Raw genomic sequence first — 15,117 nt, forward strand, 5'->3', positions numbered from 1 at the left:
GGGGAGAGAGAGAAGGGGAGAGAGGGGGAGAGAGAGAAGGGGAGAGAGAGGGAGAGGTGAGAGGGGGAGAGAGAGGGAGAGAGGGGGAGAGATAGGGGGAGAGAGAGGGAGAGAGGGGGAGAGATAGGGGGAGAGAGGGGGAGAGAGGGGGAGAGAGAGAAGGGGGAGAGAGAGGGAGAGAGAGGGGGAGAGAGAGGGAGAGAGGGGGAGAGATAGGGGGACGCAAGAACGCAAAGAACGCAAGAATTTTAATGTAAGGTCACCGACCTGTATACATTTTGGGTGCACGTGTTGCACACACAGCTTAACTAAAATAAAATAGGAAGAACGAAAACAATCCACATAATACACAGTGAGCTCACTGAGAACGGGAGAGAGGGGGAGAGAGAGAGAGAGAAGGGGAGAGAAAGGGAGAGGTGAGAGGGGAAAGAGAGAGGGGGAGAGAGAAGGGGAGAGAGAGGGAGAGGTGAGAGGGGAAAGAGAGAGGGGGAGAGAGAAGGGGAGAGAGAGGGAGAGGTGAGAGGGGAAAGAGAGAGGGGGAGAGAGAAGGGGAGAGAGGGGGAGAGAGGGGGGAGAGATAGGGAGAGAGGGGGGAGAGAGGGAGAGGGGGAGAGAGGGGGAGAGAGAGGGAGAGGTGAGAGGGGAAAGAGAGAGAGGGGGAGAGAGGGGGAGAGAGAGAAGGGGAGAGAGAGGGGGAGAGAGGGAGAGGTGAGAGGGGAAAGAGAGAGAGAGGGGGAGAGAGGGGGAGAGAGAGGGGGAGAGATAGGGAGAGAGGGGGGAGAGAGGGAGAGGGGGAGAGAGGAGGAGAGAGAGGGAGAGGTGAGAGGGGAAAGAGAGAGGGAGAGAGAGAGGGGGAGAGAGGGGGAGAGAGAGAAGGGGAGAGAAAAATCGTTTTTATTCAAGTATTAAGATTTTAGGCATAGCCTATTCTTCCAATCTGTCCTCGCTAATCTACTATTACAAATAGCACACACGTAAATGAAGGGAAAGGGTATTCATACAGAAGGGCATACATAATGAAGAAAACAAACCCTCCCCCACCACCACCACCCCCCCCCCCCACCACCACCACCCCACACACACACCCACACTCCGCACATACACACATACACGCACACGCGCGCACACACACTGACAGCCCCCCCCCCCCCCCCCGCCCCCTCCCTCCCCACACACACTAAGAATGACAGATGGATAGGACAGTGAGCCACAGAGAGAGAGAGAGAGAGAGAGAGAGAGAGAAACATCCGGGTGTTCAAAAGGTACAGTACTGCCTCTGAAATCTTCGTGTGGCAAGTGCAACATACTACAGTGTTGATATATCTTGAAGGATGTGTCACATGTCTTGAAGGATGTGTCACATGTCTTGATGGATGTGTCACATGTCTTGAAGGATGTGTCACGTGTCTTGATGGATGTGTCTTGAAGGATGTGTCACATGTCTTGAAGGATGTGTCTTGAAGGATGTGTCACATGTCTTGAAGGATGTGTCATATGTCTTGAAGGATGTCTCACATGTCTTGATGGATGTGTCACATGTCTTGATGGACGTGTCTTGAAGGATGTGTCACATGTCTTGAAGGATGTGTCACATGTCTTGATGGATGTGTCACATATCTTGATGGGTGTGTCACATGTCTTGATGGATGTCTTGAAGGATGTGTCACATGTCTTGAAGGATGTGTCACATGTCTTGAAGGATGTGTCACATGTCTTGAAGGATGTGTCTTGAAGGATGTGTCACATGTCTTGAAGGATGTGTCACATGTCTTGATGGATGTGTCACATGTCTTGATGGATGTGTCTTGAAGGATGTGTCACATGTCTTGATGGATGTGTCACATGTCTTGAAGGATGTGTCTTGATGGATGTGTCACATGTCTTGAAGGATGTGTCTTGATGGATGTGTCACATGTCTTAATGGATGTGTCTTGAAGGATGCGTCACATGTCTTGAAGGATGTGTCACATATCTTGATGGATGTGTCACATGTCTTGATGAATGTGTCACATCTCTTGATGGATGTGTCTTGAAGGATGTGTCACATGTCTTGAAGGATGTGTCACATATCTTGAAGGATGTGTCACATGTCTTGAAGGATGTGTCTTGAAGGATGTGTCACATGTCTTGAAGGATGTGTCTTGAAGGATGTGTCTTGATGGATGTGTCACATGTCTTGATGGATGTGTCTTGAAGGATGTGTCACATGTCTTGATGGATATGTCTTGAAGGATGTGTCACATGTCTTGATGGATGTGTCTTGAAGGATGTTTCACATGTCTTGAAGGATGTGTCACATGTCTTGAAGGATGTGTCTTGAAGGATGTGTCACATGTCTTGAAGGATGTGTCTTGAAGGATGTGTAACATGTCTTGAAGGATGTGTCACATATCTTGATGGATGTGTCCCATGTCTTGATGGATGTGTCACATGTCTTGAAGGATGTGTCACGTGTCTTGAAGGATGTGTCACGTGTCTTGAAGGATGTGTCACGTGTCTTGAAGGATGTGTCATAAAGGATGTGTCACGTGTCTTGAAGGATGTGTCATGAAGGATGTGTCACGTGTCTTGAAGGATGTGTCATGAAGGATGTGTCAGATGTCATGAAGGATGTGTCAAGAAGGATGTGTTTTTATAAATGCCAACAAAGACAACCACGAATATAACGGTAAGTACGATTGTTTGTGATTTTTTTGTGGTTTTGTGTTTTCTGTAGAAAACAATTTCTTTCCTTCTGATTTACAGTTTGAATAATCCATAGTAACTAATGATGATATTAATCATGTGAGCGCCACACACTTGGCGCACTGATACATCACCCATGGCAACGAGAATGTCCTGTGGTAAAATTCTGTGGAAGAAATCCACTGGAGTAGGTGCACAAATATGCAGGTAAGCAAGCACTCCAGGCCTGACAAAGCGTGTTGGGTTCTGCTGCTGTCAGGCATCTGCCCAGCAGATGTGGTGGAGCGTATATGGATTTGTCCGAACGCAGTGACGCCTCCTTGAGAAACTGAAACTGTATGTCTAAAATAATGTCAAACCTGATTCAAAATGTTTATTAAAAATACGTGATTCATTTTTTTCTGTACTTTCTTCTTTTTTCTTCTTTTTTGAAAGCAGCATATATCTTTCAACAGTCAGAGATGTATCGCTGGCAAACATGTACAATAGTTTTTATTTTTATCTTTTATATTACACTAAAAATGAAATTGAGAAGACATTGAAAGAGTGGAGATATTTTCTTCTAATTTTCTCTTCCAAATATGAAGAAAACGCACTCGCACACGCACATGCACATGCACATGCACACGCACACTCACACTCACACACACACACACACACACACACACACACACACACACACACTATCACTCACTCACTCACTAAATGCGTGTAACGACGACATGCATGCAGGCACAACACGTACATACATGCATACGTCTGAACACAGTGGAAAGTGCGGGCCGAAAAAAAAGCAGAAGATAACTGCAGAGGAAGGAAGAAGAAGAAGAAGCAGAAGAAAAAGAAGAAGAAGCAGAAGAAGCAGAAGAAAAAGAAGAAGAAGGAGAAGGCATCTACTTGCAGTAGGAGGCTGACATTTACAACCGCGAAGAATACCACCCATAAACGACAATGGTGAATAGCAGTGACCTCCACGGGTCTGTGCAGAAGAGGATGCTGACTGTATCGACAGACACACATCATTGATCTGACACCGGGAGAAAGGCAGCCACTCATCGATCCGTCAAGCCATGTGCCCATCACCCAACACAAAATGCCACAACGCTGCCATCAGGCAGACCTTAATGAAGCCAGTGTCGAGGTGCTACACCCACTGGCCTCCCAAAAAAACATCTCTCCCCTTTCCAGCTCAATAGGCAGCTCGGTGATCTCTCCGCTTATATCTCTACAGCCATCACTGGTTCACTGTCTGACATCTCTACAGCCATCACTGGTTCACTGTCTGACATCTCTACAGACACCACTGGTTCACTGTCTGACATCTGTACAGCCATCACTGGTTCACTGTCTGACATCTCTACAGCCATCACTGGTTCACTGTCTGACATCTCTACAGCCATCACTGGTTCACTGTCTGACATCTCTACAGCCATCACTGGTTCACTGTCTGACATCTGTACAGCCATCACTGGTTCACTGTCTGACATCTGTACAGCCATCACTGGTTCACTGTCTGACAACTGTACAGCCACCACTGGTTCACTGTCTGACATCTCTACAGCCATCACTGGTTCACTGTCTGACATCTGTACAGCCATCACTGGTTCACTGTCTGACATCTGTACAGCCATCACTGGTTCACTGTCTGACATCTCTACAGCCATCACTGGTTCACTGTCTGACATCTGTACAGCCATCACTGGTTCACTGTCTGACATCTGTACAGCCATCACTGGTTCACTGTCTGACGTCTCTACAGCCATCACTGGTTCACTGTCTGACATCTCTACAGCCATCACTGGTTCACTGTCTGACATCTCTACAGCCATCACTGGTTCACTGTCTGACATCTGTACAACCATCACTGGTTCACTGTCTGACGTCTCTACAGCCATCACTGGTTCACTATTACATCTCAACAGCCATCACTGGTTCACTGTCTGACATCTGTACAGCCATCACTGGTTCACTGTCTGACATCTCTACAGCCATCACTGGTTCACTGTCTGACATCTGTACAGCCATCACTGGTTCACTGTCTGACATCTGTACAGCCATCACTGGTTCACTGTCTGACATCTGTACAGCCATCACTGGTTCACTGTCTGACATCTGTACAGCCACCACTGGTTCACTGTCTGACATCTGTACAGCCATCACTGGTTCACTGTCTGACATCTGTACAGCCATCACTGGTTCACTGTCTGACATCTGTACAGCCATCACTGGTTCACTGTCTGACATCTGTACAGCCATCACTGGTTCACTGTCTGACATCTGTACAGCCATCACTGGTTCACTGTCTGACATCTCTACAGCCATCACTGGTTCACTGTCTGACATCTCTACAGCCACCACTGGTTCACTGTCTGACATCTGTACAGCCACCACTGGTTCACTGTCTGACATCTCTACAGCCATCACTGGTTCACTGTCTGACATCTGTACAGCCATCACTGGTTCACTATTACATCTCTACAGCCATCACTGGTTCACTGTCTGACATCTGTACAGCCACCACTGGTTCACTGTCTGACATCTCTACAGCCATCACTGGTTCACTGTCTGACATCTGTACAGCCATCACTGGTTCACTATTACATCTCTACAGCCATCACTGGTTCACTGTCTGACATCTGTACAGCCACCACTGGTTCACTGTCTGACATCTGTACAGCCATCACTGGTTCACTGTCTGACGTCTCTACAGCCACCACTGGTTCACTGTCTGACATCTCTACAGCCATCACTGGTTCACTGTCTGACATCTGTACAGCCATCACTGGTTCACTGTCTGACATCTGTACAGCCATCACTGGTTCACTGTCTGACATCGCTACAGCCATCACTGGTTCACTGTCTGACATCTCTACAGCCATCACTGGTTCACTGTCAGACATCTGTACAGCCATCACTGGTTCACTGTCTGACATCTGTACAGCCATCACTGGTTCACTGTCTGACATCTCTACAGCCACCACTGGTTCACTGTCTGACATCTGTACAGCCACCACTGGTTCACTGTCTGACATCTGTACAGCCATCACTGGTTCACTGTCTGACATCTGTACAGCCACCACTGGTTCACTGTCTGACATCTGTACAGCCACCACTGGTTCACTGTCTGACATCTGTACAGCCATCACTGGTTCACTGTCTGACATCTGTACAGCCACCACTGGTTCACTGTCTGACATCTGTACAGCCATCACTGGTTCACTGTCTGACATCTGTACAGCCACCACTGGTTCACTGTCAGACATCTGTACAGCCATCACTGGTTCACTGTCTGACATCTCTACAGCCATCACTGGTTCACTGTCTGACATCTCTACAGCCACCACTGGTTCACTGTCTGACATCTGTACAGCCACCACTGGTTCACTGTCTGACATCTCTACAGCCATCACTGGTTCACTGTCTGACATCTCTACAGCCATCACTGGTTCACTGTCTGACATCTGTACAGCCACCACTGGTTCACTGTCTGACATCTCTACAGCCATCACTGGTTCACTGTCTGACATCTGTACAGCCATCACTGGTTCACTGTCTGACATCTGTACAGCCATCACTGGTTCACTGTCTGACATCTGTACAGCCACCACTGGTTCACTGTCTGACATCTGTACAGCCATCACTGGTTCACTGTCTGACATCTGTACAGCCATCACTGGTTCACTGTCAGACATCTGTACAGCCATCACTGGTTCACTGTCTGACATCTGTACAGCCATCACTGGTTCACTGTCTGACATCTCTACAGCCATCACTGGTTCACTGTCTGACATCTCTACAGCCATCACTGGTTCACTGTCTGACATCTGTACAGCCATCACTGGTTCACTGTCTCCACAGCACCACACGCAAAGGAAGCCAGTGATGTGTTAGTGTCACCACTGTGGAGGTCAAGGGTCAGCGATGTGTTAGTGTCACCACTGTGGAGGTCAAGGGTCAGCGATGTGTTAGTGTCACCACTGTGGAGGTTAAGGGTCAGCGATGTGTTAGTGTCACCACTGTGGAGGTCAAGGGTCAGAGATGTGTTAGTGTCACCACTGTGGAGGTTAAGGGTCAGTGATGTGTTAGTGTCACCACTGTGGAGGTTAAGGGTCAGTGATGTGTTAGTGTCACCACTGTGGAGGTTAAGTGTCAGCGATGGGTTAGTGTCACCACTGTGGAGGTCAAGGGTCATAGACGTGTTAGTGTCACCACTGTGGAGGTTAAGGGTCAGTGACGTGTTAGTGTCACCACTGTGGAGGTTAAGGGTCAGCCGTGGGTTAGTGTCACCACTGTGGAGGTCAAGGGTCATAGACGTGTTAGTGTCACCACTGTGGAGGTCAAGGGTCATAGACGTGTTAGTGTCACCACTGTGGAGGTCAAGGGTCAGCGATGTTTTAGTGTCACCACTGTGGAGGTTAAGTGTCAGCGATGGGTTAGTGTCACCACTGTGGAGGTCAAGGGTCAGCGATGTGTTAGTGTCACCACTGTGGAGGTTAAGGGTCAGCGATGTGTTAGTGTCACCACTGTGGAGGTCAAGGGTCAGAGATGTGTTAGTGTCACCACTGTGGAGGTTAAGGGTCAGTGATGTGTTAGTGTCACCACTGTGGAGGTTAAGGGTCAGTGATGTGTTAGTGTCACCACTGTGGAGGTTAAGTGTCAGCGATGGGTTAGTGTCACCACTGTGGAGGTCAAGGGTCATAGACGTGTTAGTGTCACCACTGTGGAGGTTAAGGGTCAGTGATGTGTTAGTGTCACCACTGTGGAGGTTAAGGGTCAGTGATGAGTTAGTGTCACCACTGTGGAGGTTAAGGGTCAGCGATGGGTTAGTGTCACCACTGTGGAGGTTAAGGGTCAGCGATGAGTTAGTGTCACCACTGTGGAGGTTAAGGGTCAGCGATGGGTTAGTGTCACCTCTGTAGAGGTTAAGGGTCAGTGATGGTGGTGCCCATGGTTTTGTGGACAGCACAGGCGTCAGCCCAGCACTGTGTGACTGTCCTGGACAGTACTGGTGTACAGCAACGCATCAGTGCTTGGGTTTGTTTCTCTGCTCCAGAGAGAGAGAGAGAGAGAGAGAGAGAGAGAGAGAGAGAGAGAATGGTTTATTCACAAAAAGGCCTCAGCCACATGTGAAGGGGTTAATATGAACATTATACAACTCAATAAGACAACATAAGCAAGCAAGCATAAATGCAGATAACAAAACATAATTATATTCATTTCACGGAGTGGCTATTTCTCTAAGTTTGAAAGCCTTATGCAAAAACAAGGAAAAATCACGAACGTCTTTACTGTTGCTTGACGACATTAACATACTTAATTTAAACAAAGAGGGATGTTTGCAATAAATTAGCTTTTATAAACATTGAGAGAGAGAGAGAGAGAGAGAGAGAGAGAGAGAGAGAGAGAGAGAGACAAAGGGAGGTAGTTCTCTCATCACTTACAGTTTCTCCCTCACTTGCTTGTCGTCTCCCTTGACGCTGTACGTCACTGCACGTGCACCCCAGTTATCGTCTGCAAGCCAGTGATGTTGTTCCTCTTTTGTCATGCTGAACAGTCAGTCAGACGATGTGGGTGTTGTTGTTTTTCTTGTGTGTGTGAGAGAGACAGTGAGCGTGCTGTGGTGATACGGCTGCTTCGTGGATTCTTTGTGACTGGTTACAAGATTGGTTCAATTCTGCGCTGTGTTGACATGCCCCAACGACTGCTTTCCACGAGCAGTGTGCCTGCACAGTGCACAGACATCATGTGATGATAAAGGTAAGGAAACACAGCTTTCTGGCTGTTTGGGGGGTGGTCAACGTTTTGCTGAACGTTCATTGCCGCTCTCTGCGGCCTTATCACTGTTTGGTTGGTAGCTGTAATAGTCTTCAGTTTTATTTTATCATCATCGTCATCACCATCATCATCATCATCATCATCATCATCATCACCATCATCATCATCATCATCATCATCATCATCATCATCATCATCATCACCATCATCATCATCATCACCATCATCATCATCATCATCATCATCACCATCATCATCATCATCATCACCATCATCATCATCATTATTATTTTATTGTTGTTGTTGTTGTTTATTTATTTATTAGTTTGTTTTTATTTTTCATCAAAACAAATTATTTCCGTTTTTTGTTGTTTGTTTTGTCTGAATTTGGTACATCACTTCAAGATGGCCATGTACCTGAACACTGGGGTTAGTACATCACTTCAAGATGTCCATGTACCTGAACACTGGGGTTAGTACATCACATCAAGATGTCCATGTACCTGAACACTGGGGTTAGTACATCACTTCAAGATGTCCATGTACCTGAACACTGGGGTTAGTACATCACATCAAGATGTCCATGTACCTGAACACTGGGGTTAGTACATCACATCAAGATGTCCATGTATCTGAACACTGGGGTTAGTACATCACATCAAGATGTCCATGTATCTGAACACTGGGGTTAGTACATCACATCAAGATGTCCATGTACCTGAACACTGGGGTTAGTACATCACATCAAGATGTCCATGTACCTGAACACTGGGGTTAGTACATCACATCAAGATGTCCATGTACCTGAACACTGGGGTTAGTACATCACATCAAGATGTCCATGTACCTGAACACTGGGGTTAGTACATCACATCAAGATGTCCATGTACCTGAACACTGGGGTTGGTACATCACATCAAGATGTCCATGTACCTGAACACTGGGGTTAGTACATCACATCAAGATGTCCATGTACCTGAACACTGGGGTTAGTACATCACATCAAGATGTCCATGTACCTGAACACTGGGGTTAGTACATCACATCAAGATGTCCATGTATCTGAACACTGGGGTTAGTACATCACATCAAGATGGCCATGTACCTGAACACTGGGGTTAGTACATCACATCAAGATGTCCATGTACCTGAACACTGGGGTTAGTACATCACTTCAAGATGTCCATGTACCTGAACACTGGGGTTAGTACATCACATCAAGATGGCCATGTACCTGAACACTGGGGTTAGTACATCACATCAAGATGTCCATGTACCTGAACACTGGGGTTCCTAACCACTGTGACAGCGGCATGTGGGTGTAAAGCCCACACAGAAATACTGACTGAAGATGGCGGAAAGCTGAGGAAAAACCTCTGTGTGCTACATTGAGTCATCTGTCTCCATGGTTCCGCATGTAGAGGGGTTTCAAGTTGCTCACTTCCCACTGTCATTTGTTTTACTACATTTCCAACCCATCTCCACTGTACTTCTGGTTTTTCTTTGCCTCTGTGTGTGTGTGTGTGTGTGTCTGTGTGTGTGTGTGTGTGTGTGTGTGTGTGGACCGATTCCACTCCACATTATGAACTGAGCGCATTCCGGTCAGTCAGTCATTGGTGTAACATATACGTATCAGTAACATCTGTCTGTTACGGGTCAGCGACGTTGTAGCATCAAGCCCTGACACTGGAATCAAGAGGCTGACGGTCCTGTGTTCGAAGCCCTTGATCACTGAACAGGATCCCCCCCCCCCTCCTCACTTCTCTTGGCAGAGCCATACCCACAAAATATTAATCAGGTGTCATGAGTACCTACACTCTGACTGAGACGATACCCCGAGGTCCCGTGTGCAGCATGCACTGACTTAGCGCACAATATTACGAGGTCCCGTGTGCAGCATGCACTGACTTAGCGCACAATATTACGAGGTCCCGTGTGCAGCATGCACTGACTTAGCGCACAATATTACGAGGTCCCGTGTGCAGCATGCACTGACTTAGCGCACAATATTACGAGGTCCCGTGTGCAGCATGCACTGACTTAGCGCACAATATTACGAGGTCCCGTGTGCAGCATGCACTGACTTAGCGCACAATATTACGAGGTCCCGTGTGCAGCATGCACTGACTTAGCGCACAATATTACGAGGTCCCGTGTGCAGCATGCACTGACTTAGCGCACAATATTACGAGGGCCCGTGTGCAGCATGCACTGACTTAGCGCACAATATTACGAGGGCCCGTGTGCAGCATGCACTGACTTAGCGCACAATATTACGAGGTCCCGTGTGCAGCATGCACTGACTTAGCGCACAATATTACGAGGTCCCGTGTGCAGCATGCACTGACTTAGCGCACAATATTAAGGTCAACGGATCTTTTTTCCCTGACAAAGGTTTGTGGAAAATCAACTGTAGTGAAAACGAACACTCGTTGGGAGAAGGGTTTAATTGTGGTGTAGGGGTTCAGAGGGAGGTGCGAGGGGGGCAAATCAATTAGAGAGCGCTGGAAAATCAATGTGCACAGCAGTCTCCACAAAAAATCCTGAATGTCAACGGAAATGACGCCTCCAAAGATTTTAAAAAAAACAACAAAAAACAAACAAACAAACACAGAAACACACACAGACACAGAAACGGAGAGAGACAGACAGACAGACAGACAGACAGAGAGAGAGAGAGAGAGAGAGAGAGGTAATAACATATTCCTCTTGTTGACAAACAGCTGGCATCTTGACCCTGAGCTGACAGGTGTTCATCTGGTTTGTTGAGGGATACAGGTGCTCGGCACGTTATGCTTCTCCACCAGAATATATGTTATGCGCGCACACACACACACACACACACACACACACACACACACACACACACACACAGAGAGAGAGAGAGAGAGAGAGAGAGAGAGAGAGAGAGAGAGAGAACAATCGTCATATTTCAGTCACAGCGCAAAAAGCATTCATCAGCGCCATCAGTCAATCACAGGTGTACCGGCGGAACAGAAACCCGAATCACAGTCACTCGGAAACCGATGGCCTCCGTCACCAAGTGTTGACCAACAGCAGACTGCCGATCGGAAATTCTAACCCATAATCCAACAACAGCTTGTGTGTGTGTGTGTGTGTGTGTGTGTGTGTGTGTGTGTGTGTGTGTGTGTGTTGAGTGGTGTCATGATACCTGTGTGTTAACTGTTTGATTTTTATCATTTCGTCGTGTTATGAGTTTTGCACATGTAAGCGCTTTGAGCAATATTTGAAAGAAAAAAAAAGTTGACAGAGTTCATCACCTTCATCATCGTCATCAGATGATATGATTTCACTGAACTACACCTATAAATGATATGGTTTCAATGAACTACACCTATAATTGATATGGTTTCACTGAACTACACCTATACGGCTATAGATGATATTATTTCAATGAACTACATCTATAGATGATATGGTTTCACTGAACTACACCCGTAGAACGACATGAGTTCAATGAACTACACCTATAGATGATATGGTTTCACTGAACTACGTCTATAGATGATATGGTTTCAATGAACTACATCTATAGATGATATGGTTTCAATGAACAACATCTATAGATGATATGGTTTCAATGAACTACACATATAGATGATATGGTTTCAATGAACTACACCTATAGATGATATGGTTTTAAAGAACTACATCTATAGATGATGTGGTTTCAATGAACTACACCTATAGATGATATGGTTTCAATGAACTACACCTATAGATGATACGGTTTCAATGAACTACACCTATAGATGATATGGTTACACTGAACTACACCTATAGATGATATGGTTCAATGAACTACACCTATAGATGATATGGTTTCACTGAACTACACCTGTAGATGATATGGTTTCACTGAACTACATATATAGATGATGTGGTTTCACTGAACTACATCTATAGATGATATGGTTTCACTGAACTACACCTATACATGATATGGTTTCACTGAACTACATGTATAGATGATGTGGTTTCACTGAACTACATCTATAGATGATATGGTTTCAGTGAACTACATCTAGATATGATATGGTTTCACTGAACTACATCTATAGATGATATGGTTTCAATGAACTACACCTATAGATATGATTTCAGTTAACTACACCTACAGATGATATGATTTCAGTTAACTACACCTGTAGATGATATGGTTTCAATGAACTACATCTACAGATGATATGGTTTCACTGAACTATACCTATAGATGATATGGTTTCACTGAACTATACCTATAGAACGATATGGTTTCAATGAATCCACACCAATACATCTATCAGTCATGACCAGGTTTAAGCAGCAACAACAACAACAACAACAACAAAAACACGTCATATGTTGCAATATGCTGCTGATTGCGTATGTGCTGTATACTGATCACTGTTTGGCAATGCTATGTATCAGACATCATGTATCAGTGTTACAGCACAAGGAGGTCATTGTACTGTCGAGTTTTTTTGTGTTTGTTTGTTGTTGTTTTTTCTCTCTCTGATTTAGCGATTTAAATATTTCTGCCGACTGATTTATGGCTGTCCTGCATGCTTCAGTTAAGTTCCCTGAACGTTTCCGATTTTGTTGTTGTTGTTTTGTTATTATGTTAGAGTCGATGCTTTAGCAATGTAAGCTTCAGCTGTCTGCATTACAATGACCTTACAGCCCGTGTTGGGTAGTCTTCCATAATTCTGTGGCAGACGATCGGTAGTCTTCCATAATTCTGTGGCAGACGACCAACCTTTTTGAAGTGTCGTCTTTTCATCAGCGCGTTGGGTTTCAGTGCTGGTCAGGCATCTGCTTAGCAGATGTGGTGTGGCGTGTATACTGCTTAGCAGATGTGGTGTGGCGTGTATACTGCTTAGCAGATGTGGTGTGGCGTGTATACTGCTCAGCAGATGTGGTGTGGCGTGTATACTGCTCAGCAGATGTGGTGTGGTGTGTATAGTGCTTAGCAGATGTGGTGTGGCGTGTATACTGCTCAGCAGATGTGGTGTGGCGTGTATACTGCTCAGCAGATGTGGTGTGGCGTGTATACTGCTCAGCAGATGTGGTGTGGCGTGTATACTGCTCAGCAGATGTGGTGTGGCGTGTATACTGCTCAGCAGATGTGGTGTGGCATCTATACTGCTCAGCAGATGTGGTGTGGCGTGTATACCGCTCAGCAGATGTGGTGTGGTGTGTATACATTTATCCGGACGCTGAGACACCTCCTTGAGAAACAGAACTGAAGTGAACTGAAATGAACTGAAGTGAAGTGAACTTTTCACCATCCAGATCTCCCGTCCACAGTGCAGAACGTCTGATAGAAAGACAGTACGGTTACTGACTACAACTTCAGTTAGCATGTCGGAAATGTTGCTGTAGTACTGTGTGTACTAAAAGCAGTTTGGGTTTGGTTTTGTATTTGCCACCGTATCTAAACTTGAGTCTGTCCTTTATTGTGATTGTGCTGACCTGTTTCTGACGACCAGCATCAGGACTGGCTCTTTCCAGAGTTGCTCGTCCCTCACAAGACCAGGATCATTTTTAGTGATGTGATGGGAATGGAATGGAATCCCCAGGCAGATTACATTTTTCAGTTCAATATCTTTTTTTCAGTTTCAGCAATGAGTTATCAGTTGACCGCGTGTTGCCATCATCTTCGTTTCTAACTTGTATATGACTGTTTTCCAGTTTCATCCATTGTTAATTATCAGTTGATTGTTCGCATGTCTATGTCGCATTCGTCATCAACGTGTTATACATCACTGTTATGCCCACCGTTGCCGTTATGCCTACGCTTCCTAGGAATACATCTAGGAAAATCGGAAATCCCCAGAAAAGTCCAAGAATACCAAAAAGAACAGGTACAAGGCCATCACACCATCGATCGCCTCAAAGAAATAAAGGTAGAGGGAGGGAGCGATCGTAAGTCTAGCATGAAAGGTAGAGCACGATGCTTTGCAAATCAAACGAATATCGGCATCATTTCCAAACCGACACTGCGCAAATTACTTCAAAACGGAACAGAGTCTCTGTGGGCTTTTCCAAATACAATAGTCTGAACAACACTTAGACGCCACGTTCTTGGCATCAGAGATCTTTTCCCACACCTCTTGCGGCCAATCAGTGGCAGCCTCTGTGTGTGTGTGTGTATGTGTGTGTTTTTGTGTCTGTGTGTGTCTGTGTGTTTGTGTGCGTGTGCGAGGGTGTAAGTGTACACATGTGTCAGGAGAGCTCTGTGCACGTGCGTGCGTGCGTGCGCGCGCGCGCGCGCGCGTGTGTGTGTGTGTGTGGATGTGTGTGTGTGTATGTGTGTAGAGGATGAGGTATGTGTGTGTATGCATGTCTACACTGTGGGAGCATCGGAATATTGGAACGTGCGGGTGTGCATATATATATATATGTGTGTGTGTGTGTGTGTGTGTGTGTTTGGCGGGGGAGGGGGAGCGGGGCGTATGTGTGTGTGCTTGTACAAGTAAGTGTGTGTGTGTGTGTGTGTGTGTGTGTGTGTGTGCGTGTGCGTGTGCCTCGAAATGAGTGTGTGGAGGAGGAGGGGGGTTGGGGGGGGGGGGGTGCAGGGTAATGTGTGTGTGTGTTGGTGTTCATGTACGTTTATGTGTATTTCATCGTGCTTTCATATCTGTGAAACTGCAT

Source organism: Babylonia areolata, chromosome 10, assembly GCF_041734735.1.
Source record: "Babylonia areolata isolate BAREFJ2019XMU chromosome 10, ASM4173473v1, whole genome shotgun sequence".
Taxonomy (NCBI): Eukaryota; Metazoa; Mollusca; class Gastropoda; order Neogastropoda; family Buccinidae; genus Babylonia; species Babylonia areolata.